The sequence below is a fragment of the Hordeum vulgare genome, chromosome 4H, assembly GCF_904849725.1.
Source record: "Hordeum vulgare subsp. vulgare chromosome 4H, MorexV3_pseudomolecules_assembly, whole genome shotgun sequence".
NCBI lineage: Eukaryota > Viridiplantae > Streptophyta > Magnoliopsida > Poales > Poaceae > Hordeum > Hordeum vulgare.
The window spans coordinates 488833223-488852625 of NC_058521.1; positions in this window are offsets into that span (position 1 = coordinate 488833223).

The window sequence follows — 19403 nt, forward strand, 5'->3', positions numbered from 1 at the left end:
ATACAAGTTTCACCATAAACTATGTATAAACCAAAAACTTTGATCACTCATCAAAGCACTTATTCCAACTCCGAGATACTTGCACTAGTCCATAAATGGATTGCTAGATCATGCATACCTTTTAGCATCTTTAGGATTGACAAAACCTTCTGGTTCTATCACATACAACCGTTCTTCAAGGAAACCGTTAAGGAAACAATGTTTTGACATCCATCTACCACATATCATAATAGAAAAATGCAGCAACTGCTAACATAATTCCAACAGACTTTAGCATCGCTACGGGTGAGAAAGTCTCATCGTAGTCAACTCCTTGAACTTGTTGGAAACTGATACGTCTCCAACGTATCTATAATTTTTGATGGTTTCATGCTATTATCTTGTCAAACTTTGGATGTTTTGTATGCCTTTTATATCTTTTTGGGGACTAACTTATTAACTCAGTGCCAAGTGCCAGTTCCTGTTTTTTCCATGTTTTTGACCCTTTTCAGGTGAGGATTTTAAACGGAATCCAAACAGAACGAAACTTCCAAAAAGATTTTTTCCGAAACAGAAGAAGATCAGGGAGCCTGAGAACCAGGGCAGGGGGCCACCAGGGACCCCACAAGCCCCCTAGCCACGACCACGGGGGCCCGCGCCACCCAGGCTTGTGGGCTCCGTGGGCCACCTCTGCCCTAGGTCTTTCGCCTATATATTCCCAAAAATTCCAAAAAAAATCAGGAGATCATCGAAAGTACTTTTCCGCCGCCGCAAGCTTCTATCTCCGCAACATCCCATCTGGGGCACATTCTGGTGCCCTGTCGGAGGGGGATTCGGATATGGAGGTCTTCTTCATCAACACCATGACCTCTCCGATGATGTGTGAGTAGTTCACCATAGACCTACGGGTCCATAGCTAGTACCTAGATGGCTTCTTCTCTCTCTTGGATCTTCAATACAAAGTTCTCCATGATCTTCATGGAGATATATCCGATGTAATCTTATTTTGCGGTGTGTTTGTCGAGATTCGATGAATTGTGGATTTATGATCAGATTATCTATGAATCTTATTTGAGTTTCTTCTGATCTCTTATATGCATGATTTCATATCCTTGTAATTCTCTTCGAGTTGTGGGTTTTGTTTGGCCAGCTTGATCTATGATTCTTGCAATGGGAGAAGTGCTTGGTTTTGGGTTCATACCGTGTGGTGACCTCATCCAGTGACAGAAGGGGTAGCGAGGCACGCATCATGTTGTTGCCATCAAGGGTAAAAAGATGGGGTTTTCATCATTGCTTTGAGATTATCCCTCTACATCATGTCATCTTGCTTAAGGCGTTACTCTGTTCGTCATGAACTCAATACACTAGATGCATGCTGGATAGCGGTCGATGTGTGGAGTAATAGTAGTAGATCCAGAAAGTATCGGTCTACTTGTCTCGGATGTGATGCCTATATGTATGATCATTGCCTTAGATATCGTCATGACTTTGCGCGGTTCTATCAATTGCTCGACAGTAATTTGTTCACCCACCGTAATATTTTCTATTTTGAGAGAAGCCTCTAGTGAACACTATGGCCCCCGGGGCTACTCCACACCATATTTTCAGCCTTACTCTTTTACTTCATTGCACTTTCTGCCTTCAGATCTCACTTTGCAATCGATCTTGACGGGATTGACAACCCCTTTATAGCGTTGGGTGCAAGTTCGTTTGTGTTTGCGCAGGTACTCTAGACTTGACGAGATTCTCCTACTGGATTGATACCTTGGTTCTCAAACTGAGGGAAATACTTACTGCTCCTGTGCTGCATCACCCTTTCCTCTTCAAGGGAAAAACCGACGCAAGCAAGTCTCCGTCAACGTGTCAATTTTTGGCGTTGTTGTTTGAGAAGTAGCAAGAAGAATTTTTGGCGCCGTTGCCGGGGAGGATCAAGTCAAGAACTTATCCAAGTAAGTGTCGCAAACTCATCTCTTGCATTTACCTTTTTTTCCTCTCGTTTTCCTCTCCCCCACTTCTGAAAAACAAAAATTTACAAAAAGATTTGCCCTTTTGTTCGTTTGCCTTTTCGTTCGCCCTTTTATCTCGCTTGCTCCTTGTTTGCTTGTGTGCTTGCTTGCTTGCTTGCTGAAGTCACCATGACTGAAAACACCAATCTTTGTGACTTCTCGAATACTAATAATTATGATTTTATTAGTACTCAGATTGCTCCCGCCACTAGTGCGGAGTCATACGAAATCAATGCCGCTTTGCTAAATCTTGTTATGAAAGAGCAATTTTCCGGCCTTCCTAGTGAAGATGTCGCATCCCATCTTAATACCTTCATTGAGCTTTGCGATATGCAAAAGAAGAAAGATGTGGATAATGATGTGATTAAATTGAAGCTTTTTTCCTTTCTAGTTGCGAGATCGAGCAAAAACTTGCTTTTCATCTTTGCCCAAAAATAGTATCAATTATTAGGATAAGTGCAAAGATGCTTATATATCCAAGTATTTTCCGCCGGCTAAGATTATCTCTCTCCGTAATGATATCATGAATTTTAAGCAACTTGACCATGAACATGTTGCACAATCTTGGGAGAGAATGAAATTGATGATTAGAAATTGTCCCGCTCATGGCTTGAGTCTTTGGATGATTATACAAATCTTCTACGTTGGCTTGAATTTCGCTTCTAGAAATATCTTGGACTCCGCCTCAGGTGGAACGTTCATGGAAATCACGTTAGGAGAAGCCACAAAACTCCTAGACAATATCATGACGAACTACTCTCAGTGACACACTCAAAGGTCACCTACTAGTAAGAAGGTACACGCTATAGAAGAAATTAACTTGTTGAGTGCTAAGATGGATGAGTTAATGAATTTGGTTGCTAGTAGAAGTGCTCCTTTAGATCCTAATGATATGCCCTTGTCTTACTTGATTGAGAGTAGCAACGCTAGCTTGGACGTTAATTTTGTTGGTAGGAATAATTTTGGCAACAACAATGCTTTTAGAGGAAACTATGTTCCTAGGCCTTTTCCTAGTAACCCCTCTAATAACTTTGGCAACTCCTACAACAATACTCATGGAAATTACAATAGATTACCCTCTGATCTATAGAGTAATATCAAAGAGTTTATCAACTCGCAAAAGATTTTCAATGTGTCCATAGAGGAAAAACTACTCAAAATTGACGATTTGGCTAAGAGCGTTGATAGAATGTCTAGTGATATTGATGCTTTGAAAGTTAGATGCGCTCATCCCAAGATCAATATGGATGAAACTTTGAAAGCTATGCGCGTTTCCATGAGTGAGAGCAAAGAAAGAACCGCCCAAATTCGTGCTAGACATGAATGGCTTAAAAAGGTGTGTTCTCGTGATAAGAAACACGAAGATCTTAAAGTGCTTGGTGTGACTCCCATTGAATCTTTGTTTTCTTGTGGCAAACCCAATGATGATGGGGCTGGATATGAATCCACTTTGGTTGAAAAACGCCCCAATGATTCGGAGTCCATCTATCTTGATGCTAAAAGCATTGAAAGTGGAGTAGAAGATATTAAAACTTTGAGTAGCAATGAAATTACTACTTTGGATTCAAGGAATTCAATTATGATAGTTGCTCCTTGATTGAATCCATTTCCTTGATGCAATCCATGCTAAACTCTCCACACGCTTATAGCCAAAACAAGGCCTTTACCGATCATATCGTCGAAGCTATGATAAAATCTCTTGAAGAGAAACTTGAATTGGGAGTCTCTATCCCTAGAAAGCTTCATGATGAGTGGGATCCTACTATCAATATCAAAATAAAATACTATGAATGCAATGCTTTGTGTGATTTGGGTGCTAGTGTTTCCGCGATTCCAAAGTCTTTATGTGATGTTCTGAGTTTTAATGAGATTGAAGAGTGTTCTCTTAATTTGCATCTTGCGGATTCTACTGTCAAGAAACCCATGGGAAGGATCAATGATGTTGTTATTATTGCAAATAGGAACTATGTACCCGTGGAATTCATTGTGCTTGACATTGATTGCAATCCTACATGCCCTATTATTCTTGGTAGACCTTTCCTAAGGACTATCGGTGCTATCATCGATATGAAGGAAGGGAATATTAGATTTCAATTTCCTTTAAAGAAGGGCATGGAGCACTTTCCTAGAAAGAAAATAAGATTGCCTTATGAATCCATGATGAGGGCCACTTATGGTTTGAGCACCAAAGACGACGATGCGTGATTTTATCGCCTTATGCCTAGCTAAGGGCGTTAAACAATAGCGCTTGTTGGGAGGCAACCCAATGAATTTATCTTTTTCTTTCTGTTTTGTTGCGTCCACAACATCATAATTCTGTCGTGATTGTGTTTTTTGTGTTTCTTTTTGTGTTTGAGCCAAGCAAAACCTTTATGACTAGTCTTGGTGATGGTTGTTTAATCCTGCTGAAAAAAGACAGAAACTTTTCGCTCACAAGATGATTTTTAATTTTTATTCAGAAAGAGCTTTTGAGTTGATTCTTTTTGCTGCTGGTTGATATACCATTTGCCCAGGCAGTCGTAATTGTTCAGAATTTTTGAGGTACCAGAAGTATACGAAGTATACAGATTGCTACAGACTGGTGTGTTTTTGACAGATTCTGTTTTTGTTGTGTTGGTTGCTTGTTTTGATGAAATTATGGATAGTATCCGGGGGTACTAGCCATGGAAAAGTGAGAATACAGTAGCCTAACACCAAAATAAATAGAAATCAAGATTGCTACAGTACCTAAAGAGGTGGTAGTTTGTTTTCTTGTGCTAATGTTATCACGAGTTTCTGTTTAAGTTTTGTGTTGTGAAGTTTTCAAGTTTTGGGTGATGTTCTCATGGACAAAGAGATAAGGAGTGGAAATAGCTCAAGCTTGGGGATTCCCAAGGCATCCCAAGCCAAATTCAAGGACACCAAAAATCCTAAGCTTGGGGATGCCCCGGGAAGGCATCCCCTCTTTCGTCTTCAATCCATGGGTAACATTACCTGGAGCTATATTTTTATTCACCACATGATATCAGTTTTGCTTGGAGCGTCTTGTATCGTAGGAGTCTTTCCTTTTTGTTGTGTCACAATCATCCTTGCTTCACACCTTTTTGGGAGAGGGAGACATGCACTCATCGTGATTTTGCTAGAATGCTCACCATGTTTCACTTATATCTTTTGAGCTAGATAATTTTGCTCTATGTGCTTCACTTAGATCTTTTAGAGCACGGCGGTGCGTGACTTGGTATTTGGCTTATGCTATAAAAGTAGTCGAAAAGGTGATAGGTACCCAAAGAGGATACAAAAAACTTCCATCTTCATGTGCATTGAGTAGAAAGAGAAGTCTTGATTCCTCTCAATTAGTTTTGAGATGTGGATTTGGTAATATTAAGAGTTATGTTAGTAGGGTGTTGTGAATCTAGAAATACTTGTCTTGAAGTTAGTGATTCCCGTAGCATGCACGTATGGTGAACCTCTATGTTAGGAAGTCGGAGCATAATTGATCTATTGATTGTCATCCTTTGTGTTGAGGTCGGGATCGCGCGATGGTTAACACCTACCAACCCTTCCCCTAGGAGTATGCGTTTAGCACTTTGTTTCGATTACTAATAAAAACTTTCGCAACAAGTATGTGAGTTCTTCATGACTAATGTGAGTCCATGGTATAGATGCACTTTCACCTTCCACCATTGCTAGCCTCTCTAGTGCCGCGCAACTTTCGCCGGTGCACAAACCCACCATATGCCTTCCTCAAAACAGCCACCATACCTACCTACTATGGCATTTTCATAGCCATTCCAAGATATATTGCCATGCAACTCCCACCGTTCCGTCTCATGACTTGTGTCGTCACTCTCATATTGCCTTTGCATGATCGTAAGATAGCTAGCGAGATGTTTCAACGTCATACGCCAAGCTAGATCGTTGCACATCCCGGTACACTGCCGGAGGCATTTCCTATAGAGTCATCATCGTTCTAAGCTTTGAGCTGTGAGTAAATAAAAGTGTGATGATCATCATTATTGGAGCATTGTCCCATGTGAGGAGAAAAAAGAGGCCAAAGAGGCCAAATAAAAAATATAACAAAAGAGAGGCCCAAGAGCCCAAATAAAAAAAAAGAAAAAGAGAGAAGGGACAATGCTACTATCTTTTTGCATACTTGTGCTTCATAATAGCACCATGTTCTTCATGATTGAGAGCTTCTTGCTTTGTCACTGCCATATGCTAGTGGGAATCTTCATTATATAACTTGGCTTGTATATTCCAATGATGGGCTTCCTCAAAATTGCCCTAGGTCTTCGTGAGCAAGCAAGTTGGATGCACACCCACTAGTTCTCCTTTTGAGCTTTCACATACTTATAGCTCTACTGCATCCGTTGTATGGCAATCCGTACTCATTCACATTGATATCTATTAATGGGAATCTCCATAGCCCTTTGATACGACGAGTCAATGTGACCATCTTCTCCTTTTTGTCTCACAACCACCACCACACTCTGTTCCACCTATAGTGCTATATCCATGGCTCACGCTCATGTATTGCGTGATAGTTATAAAAAGTTTGAGAAAGTAAGAGTGCGAAGACAATTACTTGGCCAATACCAGGGTTGTGCATGATTTACATTAGTTGTGTGAGGATGATGGAGCATAGCCAGACTATATGATTTTGTAGGAATAACTTTCTTTGGCCTTGTTATTTTGAAAGTTCATGATTACCTTGCTAGTTTGCTTGAAGTATTATTGTTTTCATGTCAATAGCAAACTATTGCTTTGAATCTTACGGATCTGAACATTCATGTCACATGAAAGAAGTTACAAAGGACAATTATACCAGGTAGCATTCCACATCAAAAATTCAGTCTTTATCACTTCCCAACTCGAGGACGAGCAAGAGTTAAGCTTGGGAATGCTTGATACGTCTCCAATATATCTATATTTTTTTATGGTTTCATGCTATTATCTTGTCAAACTTTGGATGTTTTGTATGCCTTTTATCTCTTTTTTGGGACTAACTTATTACTCTGTGCCAAGTGCGAGTTCCTTTTTTTCCGTGTTTTTGACCCTTTTCAGAGGAGGATTTTAAACAGAGTCCAAACGGAACGAAACTTCCAAAAAGATTTTTTCCGAAACAGAAGAAGATCGGGGAGCCTGAGAACCAGGGCAGGGTGGCCACCAGGGACCCCACAAGCCCCCTAGCCGCGGCCAGGGGGGCCGTGCGTCCGAGGCTTGTGGGCTCCCTGGGCCACCTCTGCCCTAGGTCTTTCGCCTATATATTCCCAAAAATTCCAGAAAAAATCAGGAAATCATCGAAAGTACTTTTCCGCCGCCACAAGCTTCTGTCTCCCCAAGATCCCATCTGGGGCACGTTCGGGTGCCCTGTCGGAGGCGGGATTCGGATACGGAGGGCTTCTTCATCAACACCATGACCTCTCCGATGATCCGTGAGTAGTTCACCATAGACCTACGGGTCCATAGCTAGTAGCTAGATGGCTTCTGCTCTCTCTTGGATCTTCAATACAAAGTTCTCCATGATCTTCATGGAGATCTATCTGATGTAATCTTATTTTGCGGTGTGTTTGTCGAGATCCGATGAATTGTGGATTTATGATCAGATTATCTATGAATCTTATTTGAGTTTCTTCTAATCTCTTATATGCATGATTTCATATCCTTGTAATTCTATTCGAGTTGTGGGTTTTGTTTGGCCAGCTTGATCTATGATTCTTGCAATGGGAGAAGTGCTTGGTTTTGGGTTCATACCGTGCGGTGACCTCATCCAGTGACAGAAGGGGTAGCGAGGCACGCATCGTGTTGTTGCCATCAAGGGTAAAAAGATGGGGTGTTCATCATTGGTTTGAGATTATCCCTCTACATCATGTCATCTTGCTTAAGGCGTTACTCTGTTCGTCATGAACTCAATACACTAGATGCATGCTGGATAGCGGTCGATGTGTGGAGTAATAGTAGTAGATCCAGAAAGTATCGGTCTACTTGTCTCGGACGTGATGCCTATATGTATGATCATTGCCTTAGATATCATCATGACTTTGTGCGGTTCTATCAATTGCTCTACAGTAATTTGTTCACCCACCGTAATATTTGCTAATTTGAGAGAAGCCTCTAGTGAACACTATGGCCCCCGGGTCTACTCCACACCATATTTTCAGCTTTACTCTTTTACTTCATTGCACTTTCTGCCTTCAGATCTCACTTTGCAATCAATCTTGAAGGGATTGACAACCCCTTTATAGAGTTGGGTGCAAGTTCGTTTGTGTTTGCGCAGGTACTCTGGACTTGACGAGATTCTCCTACTGGATTTATACCTTGGTTCTCAAACTGAGGGAAATACTTACTGCTCCTGTGCTGCATCACCCTTTCCTCTTCAAGGGAAAAACCGACGTAAGCAAGTCTCTGTCAACGTTTCAATTTTTGGCGCTGTTGTTTGAGAAGTAGCAGAGACCTCTTTGCGACAAGTTGAGCTTTCTAAATGGTGACATTTACCATCATCGTGTGCCTTCCTTTTATTGATCGATTTGTACTTAATAGCCTTACGACCATCAAGTAGTTCTTCCCAAGTCCACACTTTGTTTTCACACATGGATCCTTTCTCGGATTTCATGGCCTATAGTCGTTTGTCGTAATCCGGTACCACCATCGTTTATCCAGAGCTCGTAGGTTCATTGTTGTCCAACAACATGACCTCCAAGACAGGATTATCGTATCACTCTGGAGCAGTACGTGTCCTTGTCGACCTACGAGGTTGGTAGTAACTTGATCTGAAGCTTTATGATCACCATCATCAGCTTCCTCTTCAACTGGTGTAGGCGCCACACGAACATCTTCATGCGCCCTGCTACTCTTTGGTTGAAGTGACGGTTCAATAACCTTATCAAGTTCCACATCCTCCCACTCAATTATTTCGAGAGAAACTCTTTCTCGAGAAATGACGCGTTCTTAGCAACAAAACACTTTGCCTTCGAATCTGAGATAGGAGGTATACCCAACTGTTTCCTTTGGGTGTCCTATGAAGATGCATTTATCCGCTTTGGGTTCCAGCTTATCAGCCTAAAGCCTTTTGACATAAACATCGCAATCGTAAACTTTAAGAAACGACATCTTAGGTTTCTTGTCAAACCATAGTTCATATGGTGTCATCTCAACAGAATTATATGGTGCCCTATTTAAAGTGTATGTGGTTTTATCTAATGCATACCCCAAAATGATAGTGGCAAATTGGTAAGAGACATGATAGTGCACACCATATCCAATAGGCATGGCTACAAAGTTCGGGCACACCATGACACTATGGTGTTCCAGGTGGCATGAGTTGTGAAAGAATTCCACATTGTATTAAATGTATACCAAACTCGTAACTCGTATATTCACCTCTATGATCACATCGTAGACATTTCATTCTCTTGTCAAGACGATATTCAACTTCACTCTGAAATTTATTGAACTTTTCAACATTTCAGACTTGTGATTCATCAAGTAAATATACGATATCTACTGAGATCATGTCTGAAATAAGAACACAACAATATCCACCGCGTGCTTCAGCACTCATTGGACTGCAAACATCAAAATGTATTATTTCCAGTAAGTTACTTGCTTGTTCCATCTCACTTGAAAACGAGGCGTTCAGTCATCTTGCCCATGTGACATGGTTTGCATGTCTCAAGCGATTCAAAATCAAGTGAGCCAAAAAGATCCATCAGCATGGAGTTTCTTCATGCGTTTTACACCAATAGGCATGGTTCGCATGTCTCAAACGATTCAAAATCAAGTGAGTCCAAAGATCCATCAACATGGAGTTTTTCATGAGTTTTATACCAATATGACCTAAGCGGCAATACCACAAGTAAGTGGTACTATCATTACTAACTTTGCATATTTTGGCATAAATACTATGAATGTGTGTATCACTACGATCGAGATTCAATAAACCATTCACATTGGGTGCATGATCATGAAAGATATTATTCATGTAAACAGAATAACCCATTATTCTAACCTATGTGAATAATCATCTCGCAATAAATAAAATCAATATAATGTTTATGCTCAACGCACGCACCAAATAACATTTATTTAGGTTTACCACTAATCCCGAAGGTAGAAGGAGTGTGTGATGGTGAGCACATCAACCTTGGAAACACTTCCAACACACATAGACTCCTCTCCCTTAGCTAGTCTTCGTTTATTCAGCAACTCCTGTTTCGAGTTACTAATATTAGCAACTGAACAGGTATCAAATACCCACGGGCTACAACGAGCACTAGTGAGGCACACGCCAATAACATATATATCAAATATACCTCTATTGACATTGCCAGCCTTCTTACCTGCCAAGTATCTCGGGCAGTTCCGCTTCCAATGACCACTCCCCTCATAACAAAAGCACTTAGTCTCGGGTTTGGGTTCAACCTTGGGTTTCTTCACTCGAGCGAAAACTGGCCTTTTATCCTCGAAGTTTCCCTTCTTGCCCTTACCCTTCTTGAAACTAGTGGTTTTACTAACCATCAACACTTGATGCTCCTTCTTGATTCCTACCTTCGTGGTGTCAAACATCGCGAATAGCTTAGGGATCATCTTCTCCATCCCTGATATGCTATAGTTCATCAGGAAGCTCCAGTAGCTTGGTGAAAGTGACTTTGGAGAACTATGTCAATCACTATCTAATTTGGAAGGTCAACTCCCACTTGATTCAAACGATTGTAGTACCTAGACAATGTGAGCACATGCTCACCGATTGAGCTATTCTCATTCATCTTGTAGGCAAAGAACTCGTCGGAGGGCTCATACCTCTCAAGACGGGTACGAGCCTGAAATCCCAATTTTGGCTCTTGGAATATCTTATATGCTTCATTACGTTCAAGACATCTTTGGAGCCTCAATTCTAAACCGTAAAGCATGACACACTGAACTGTCATGTAGTCATCAAAACATGCATGTCAGATGTTCACAACATCCACATACGATGCTTGGGGGATAGCACACCAAGCGGTACATTAATGACATAAGCCTTCTGTGCAACAATGAGAACAATTCTCAGTTTATGGACCTAGTCCGCAAAATTTCTACTATCATCTTTCAACTTAGTTTTCTCTAGGAACGCATCAATAATACAGGGAGGCTACAACGCGATCTATTTCTACCACATACTTTGTAAAGACAACTTAGACTATGATGATGATAATGAGTTCAATTAATCATATTACTTAAGAACTCCCACTCAAATCAACATCCCTCGGGTTGTTGAAGTGTGACATGATCCAAATCCACCAACCCAAGTCTGATCATCATGTGAGATGAGATGGTTTCAATGGTGAACATCTCCATGTTGATCATATCTACTATATGATTCATGTTCGACCTTTCGGTCTCGTGTGTTCCGAGACCATGTATGTACATACTAGGCTCGTCAAGTTTAACCCAAGTGTTCTGCATGTGCAAAACTAGCTTACACCCATTGTATGTGAACATAGAGTCTATCGCACCTGATCTTCACGTGGTGCCTCGAAACGACGAACCTTCACAACGATGCACACTTGGGGAGAACTCAATTTTATCTTGAAATTTTAGTGAGGGGTCATCTTATAATGCTACTGTCGTCCTAAGCAAAATAAGATGCATAAAAGGATTAACATCACATGCAAATCATAATAGTGACATGATATGGCCATCATCATCTTGTGCTTTTGTTCTCCATCTACAAAGCACCTGCATGATTTCCATCGTCACCGACGTGACACCATGATCTCCATCATCATGATCTCCGTCATTGTGTCGCCATTGGGGTTGTTGCACCAACTATGCTTCTACCACTATTTCTAACTCATAGCGATCAAGTAAAAGCAAAAAGATACAAATAATTAAGGAAAACTCTTCAAATCAGGCGGCTGATTTCTCTGACACGTTAGCCAGACGCTCCACCGTTAGATTATCTAATCATGAATTCTTTGGACTCGCGCAGGTCGCCTCTACATCGTTGCTCTTCTGGTCTATATAGCTTGATTCTTTGCGTACATGCATGGCCGTGAAGGCCCGTGGCCGTGTACACCTTTTGCACGTGTAGCTTGGTTCTTTTGCATACGTGTGTTTTAGTTTTCATTGCTTTACATCCAATGTAACTGCTGCCATGCACTGGTTAAATAAATATTTCCTCCATCCGAAAATACTTATCATAAAAATGCATGTATCTAGATGTATTTTTGTTTTAGATACATATTTTTATACATTTGTGAGACAAATAATTTCGAACGGAGGGAGGAGTTGTTGGAAAGGAAAGTCGATAGCGCACATGCTATAACGAGGGGTAGTGCTACTCATGCACACCACACTATAAGAATCGGTCGGCTGAAAAAGCCACGCGCGTGGTGCTGCGACGCGTGTCGGTGCTACTGGAAACTGTTGCCGTACGGCTGATGCACGGATGCCTCCAAAGCCGTTAGATTCCGCGTGTGACAATCGGCTAGTCTAGCCGCGTTAGCCATTTAGTTGTGCTCACAGTTTGCAATATGACTCATATTGTACTCGTTGTTTGCAACATAACACATGTTGCGTTCGGGAGGTTTGCAACTCGGCATGCATTGCACACACTAATCGCCAGAGAACATCATCAAAGGTCTGGCCACTGCAACATGTCCCACACCATAGTCGCAACATGTCTCAAGTTACGATCGCCACTCCACAACCACCATTGTTGAAGCCGTCGCAACATGTCTCATGTTGCAGTCAGATCACCCGAATTATAAAATCTCTGAGCACAACATGGGCCATGTCGCCAACCCCACGAGTGTAACATGCATGACTCGTATTGCCCGCCGAAGCTCCTACATACCGAATATACAACATTGCAAGGTCAAATCGAAACATAGACACGTTACAATGGAAACATGAACGGGTGAAAATGGTTCAAAGGAGCGCAACACAACTTGTGTTGCAAATCCCAAGTGTGACAAAACCCATCTTGGGAATGAGTTGGGCACGGCTGATGCGGGAAGAGAACAGACGATTGTCTTGCAAACCCATCCAACGCCTACTGAGGCCGTCGAAGCAATCGGATTATCATTTGACCAACGCATAGGGTTGTCATTTAGTGGAGCCACCGACATCCGTTCGATCTCTCTTTGTGAGCACCTTTGCAACAAGCTTCATGAGGCGTTGAACTTTTCACATCATGAGCCTTGTTACAATACCCCAAGCAGTTATCCTTTTTTGTGTTCGAATTGTTCGTCGAGCCTTTTGCAACACTAGCTTTATTGCATTTCCTTGAGACAATTTATTTTTACATAGTTCGTGTTGCACTCGCACGGTTTGCAACAAAAGACAAGTATTGCAGATGCCTCAATCATGGACACATGGCACACAGATGGAGGCACGATATACATTTTGTGTCTATCAGTCTTTTTTTCTGCAGGTGGGTGATTGATGGTTGAAATGAAGGATTTCTTTTACATAATGCAACCAAGATGTGAGTAGGCATGACCCGTGTACTTTTGTGTCAAGGAAAAGCAACAAGACAGAGGAAAAAAAGAGCACTAGTTACTGGGTGTCATGCTAGTTGAGGAGCAGAACTAAAGGTAGGCATACGATGGAGAGCGGTGAATGCATCAGAAAAAAGGTACATGATGCGTAATGTCAATACTGTAGCAGGAAAGCGATAGGTGCATGTGAGGCTGATCCAGGGGTTCGATCCAACGACGATCTAGCCGGCTGATCCCACGCGCGGATCAGCCGGTTGATTCGTAGTACGGGCCAATAATTAAAGACAACCATATGGCTCCTGTCGGTTGTCGTACTCATCGACATGCAAGTCGTGATATTTCTATACAAAACATGATCATCTCATACATCACATATATCTCATCATGTCATTGGCCATATCACAACACAACATACCCTACAAAAACAAGTTAGACGTCCTCTACTTGTTGTTGCATGTTTTACATGGCTGCTATGGGTAACTAGCAAGAACCGGTCTTACCTACACGAAGTCACAACGGTGATATTCAAGTTTCTATTTAACCTTCTACAAGGACCGCCTCTGTCGAATCCGATTCAACTAAAGTGGAATAGATAGACACCCGCCATCCATCTTTATGCAACAAGTTGCATGTGAGTCGATGGAACCAGTCTTTCGTATGTGGACGAGTAAGGTTAGTCCGGTCCGCTTCATCCCACAATACCGCCAAATCAAAATAAGACCAAGGAAGTAAGCAATCTGAACATCAACACCCACAAACTCTTTTGTGTTCTACTCGTGCATGTTATCTACGCATAGACCTTGATGTGATACCACTATTGGGAAACGTCGCATGTGAAACAAAAAATTTCCTACGCTCACCAAGATCAATCTATGGAGATCAACAACTACGAGAGGGAGAGTGCATCTACATACCCTTGTAGATTGCTAAGTGAAAGAGTATATAACGCGATTAATGTAGTCGTATGTCTTCATGATCCAATCGCGATCCGTCCCAATCTAGCGTTGAACGAACGACACCTCCGCGTTCAGCACACATGCGACTCGATGACGTCTCCTCCTTCTTGATCCAGCAAGAGAGGAAGGAGAAGTAGATGGGATCTCAATCAACACGATGGCATGGTGGAGATGGTGATGGAGCAATCCCAGCAGGGCTTCGCCAAGCGCCTCCGGAACTACGAACGAGGAAGAATGTGAGAAACGGGAGGGAGAGGGCTGCCTCAAGGGAGATGACTTGTTGTCTTCATCCCTCCCCTCCCCTCCACTATTTATAGGAGGCAAGGGGCAGTAAGGAGGTGCAGCCCTAACCCCTCCTCCAAGAGAGGGGGCGACGGCCAAGAGGGAGGAGTCCTCCCTCCCCAAGGCACCTCCTAGGTGCCTTGCCTCTCAAGTTTTCCACCCCTAGCTGCATGGGACCTTGGGGATGGCCCAACAAGGCTTGGATGCCCCCTTACAGCCCATGCACATCCTAGGGGCTCGAGAGACCCTTCCGGAACCTTGCAGAAGCTTCCCGGTACAATACCGATAAAACCTGGAACTTTTCTAGTAGCCAAAATATGATTTCCCATGTATAAATCTTTACATCGGGACCATTTTGGAGCTCCTCATGACGTCTGGGATCTCATCCGGGACTCTGAACAACATTTGGGCACCAACGTACATATCCCAATACTACTCTAGCGTCATCGAACATTAAGCGCGCGGACCCTGCGGGTTCAAGAATCATGTAGACATGACTGAGATACTTCTTCGGTCAATAACCAATAGCGGGACCTGGATGCCCATATTGGTTCCTACATTTTCCACAAAGATCTTCATGGGTCGAACCACGATGCCAAGGATTCAATCAATCTCGTATGCAGTTCCCTTTGTTCAGTAGTATGTTACTTGCCCGAGATTCGATCGTCGGTATCTCCATACCTAATTCAATATCATTACCGGCAAGTCTCTTTACTCATTTCGTAATACAAGATCTTGTGACTAACTCCTTAGCCACATTGCTTGCAAGCTTATTTCGATGTTGCATTACCGAGTGGACCCCGAGATACCTCTCTGCCATACAGAGTGATAAATCCAGCCTTGATCCATGCCAACTCCACAGACACCCTCGAAGATACCTATAGAGCATCTTTATAGTCATCCAATTACGTTGTGACGTTTGATACACACAACGCATTCCTACAGTTTCAGTGAATTGCATGATTTCATGGTCATAGGAATAGATACATTTACATGCAGAAAGCAATAGCAGTTAACTCGATATGATCAAACGCGATGCTTAAGGTTTGGGTCTTGTCGATCACATCATTCTCCTCATGATGTGATCCTGTTATCAAATGACAACTCATGTCTATGGCTAGGAAAACTTAGCCATCTTTGATAAACAAGTTAGTCTAGTAGAGGCTCACTAGGGACACAGTGTTGTCTATGTATCCACACATGTATTTGAGTTTCCAATCAATACAATTATAGTATGGATAATAAACGATTATCATGAACAAGGAAATATGATGATAACTAATTTATTATTGCATCTAGGGTATATTTCAAACAATTACATTGCCTTTGAATCATTCTGCACAGTGTCGTTAAGCACAATGCCTCTCAATTGTTCTGCATCTTCAATTTTTAGGTTAACACAATTTCTATCCCAACTTCAAAGTCATAATAACATGTCAATTTAAACAATATCGAATGTTTCCTCTGTAGTTCATGTATTCTTTTGGAGGCATTTTACAAAATATGTTTCCATGACCGACTTCTATCCTTTTGCATGCATTTTAGAAAACAAGTTTCCATGCCATCAATTAAAGGGTGCTTGCTTACAAAATAAGAACGATAGCGGCGTTAGCATATTGGTACTACTTATGTAAAAAGGCACTCCAAACAAATGTCTAAATATATGCCATCTAATTGTATGAATTCGGGATGCAGATAATTTTTCCATATGTCTGATCTGTTTGCCATGCAAATATGCATAAGTATGATCTCACTTTTGGGGACTTGGTTATGTGAATAGATGTGTTATCTTGACCTAATATACTATTTGTACAATGCTGCAATACGTATAGACTTGTCACCACTTGTACTAGGTTGATATAACATATGTACTTGCAGCAACTTTTCATGTTCATACGTGATTTACATGTCCATAATGTTGGGTTGTTGGTGCTAACACTGGAAGGCCTTACAGTGCATTAGGGGCATCTAATAATTTTTTTAGGTTTGTCCCTACAAATATTATATCCTGACAATATATTTGCTTGCAGAACCACCAAAGCTGAACCTTCTAATGGTAATTTGCATTGAGCTGTCCAACGAGTAGCAGCATAATCAGCGGCTCGGTGCCCACAAGCATTCCAGATTTGCATTGAAGCGAGATAAGGTTTATTCATGTTTTTCCAACTTTGTTTCTCTTCATTGGTTTCCTTGGTTCATTTTCTCCTTGATGTTGTTCGCAAGATGAAAAGAACCAGGAGAAGGGAAGGAAAGAGAGATGAAGCCTAATCTTGGGATTAAGGGAGATGCTGATAGGTACTTCCCATCTCCCATTTGTTTCATCTTGCATATGGATATGAAATGGTGGCGTCGTTGGGATGATAGTCATGTTTCGGTCATCAATGAAAAGATGTGTCGTCGTTTTCTCATGATAGATGCCATGGGTAGGCTTATCGAGAGTGGTTTGGGCCGAAAGGACACCGACGGGCTCCGGGAACGGGATTGGTAACTAGCGGTGCAAGACACACAATGTACCAAGGTTCGGGGCCCTCCGTGGGAGGTAATACCCCTCGTCCTGCCGGAGTGGTTGATGAACCAAGAGAACTACAAAGTGCTCCTTGAGCTATTCGCCGGAGGAGGAAGAAGGAGCTAATCGGCTCATGTTATCCCTCTCCTATATGTGTATTCATGCGTATGAATGGTTGACCCTGTGCATGGTGGAGGCCCGGTTTTTTTACAGGCGAACCCCCTCGCATACAAAATGAATATATGGTACTAAAGGGGGACCCAGCTGGCAGCCTCTCCCGCTAACCAAAAGGCCCATCATTGAGCAGTCTTGTCGTCTGCGAGGCCCGCCAACTGCAGGATCTATTGGAAATATACCCTAGAGGCAATAACAGAATAGTTATTATTATATTTCCTGTTTCAAGATAATGGTTTATTATCCATTCTATAATTGTATTGAATGGAAACATAAATGCATGTGTGGATATATAGACAAAACAATGTCCCTGTGAGCCTCTAGTTGACTAGCCTGTTGGTCAAGGATGGTTAAGGCTTCCTAGCCATAGACAAGTGTTGTCACTTGATGACGGGATCACATCATTAGGAGAATGATGTGATGGACAAGACCTAAACTATAAACGTAGCATATGATCGTGTCATTTTGTTACTATTGTTTTCTGCATGTCAAGTATACATTCCTATGACCATGAGATCATGTAACTCACTGACACCGGAGGAACGCCTTGTGTGTATCAAACATCGCAACATTACTGGGTGACTATAAAGGTACTCTACAGGCATCTCCAAAGGTTTCCGTTGAGTTAGCATGGATCAAGACTGGTATTTGTCACTCCGTGGGATGGAGAGGTATCTCGGGGCCCACTCGGCAATACAACATCACAAACAAGCCTTGCAAGCAATGTGACTAAATAGTTAGTCATGGGATCTTGTATTACGGAACGAGTAAAGAGACTTGTCGGTAACAAGATTGAAATAGGTATGGAGATACCGACGATCGAATCTCGCGCAAGTAACATACCGAAGGACAAAGGGAATGATATACAGGATTGTGTGAATCCTTGACATAGAGGTTCAACCGATAAGATCTTCGTAGAATATGTAGGATCCAATATGGACGTCCAGGTCCCGCTATTGGATATTGACCGGAGAGTGTCTCGGTCATGTCTACATAGTTCTCGAACCCGCAGGGTCTGCACACTTAAGGTTCGGTGACGTTTTCGATATATTTGAATTATTGATGTTTGTAACCGCATGTTGTTCGGAGTCCCGGATGAGATCCAGGCATCACGAGGAGTTCCGGAATGGTCCGGAAACGAAGATTGATATATAGGAAGTTGGTATTTGGATTCCGGAAAAGTTTCGGGCATTACCAACAGTGTGCTGGGAATGACGAATGGGTTCCGGGAGTCCACCTAGTGGGCCCACCACTCCCTGAGAGGGCCACATGGACTTTGGAGTGGCGCAACAGCCCCTGGTGGGCTGGCCAATCAACCAAATAAGTCCCATGAGGAAAAAGGTGGAAAATACAAAAGAGGTGGACAAGTGGGAGAGGAGTCCTCCTCCAAGTGGAATTGGAGGATGACTCTTCCCTCCTTGCTTCGGCCGAGCCAAGGGAGGCTTCCCTTGGTGGGAAAGCCACCTACCTCCTTCCTCCTATATATACTAGAGTTTTTGAGGGTTTTTGGAAATAATTTTCAGCCACGTGCTACCCTATCCTCTAGATCATAGTTCTTCCTCTAGATCGGTTTTCAGCAGTGCTTAGGCGAAGCCCTGCTGGAATAGATACACCACCATCGCTGGCCAGCCATTATGTTGTCGGAGAACTCATCTACTTCCGTGTCTCTCTTACTCAATCAAGAAGGTGGAGATCTTTATCGAGCTGTACGTGTGCTGAACGCGGAGGTGTCGTCCGTCCGATGCTAGATCGGGACGGATCGTGGGACGACGACAATTTGGATCGCGAAGACGTTCCACTACATCAACCGCGTTTCTTAATGCTTACCTCTTAGCGCTCTACAAGGGTATGTGGATACAATCTCCCTCTCTTGGATGATCATCACCATGATAGGTCTTCGTGTGCGTAGGAATTTTTTTGTTTCCCATGCAACATTCCCCAACAGTGGCATCATGAGCTACGTTCATGCGTGAATGTAGCTCATGATGCCACTGTTGGGGAACGTTGCATGGGAAACAAAAAAATTCCTACGCACACG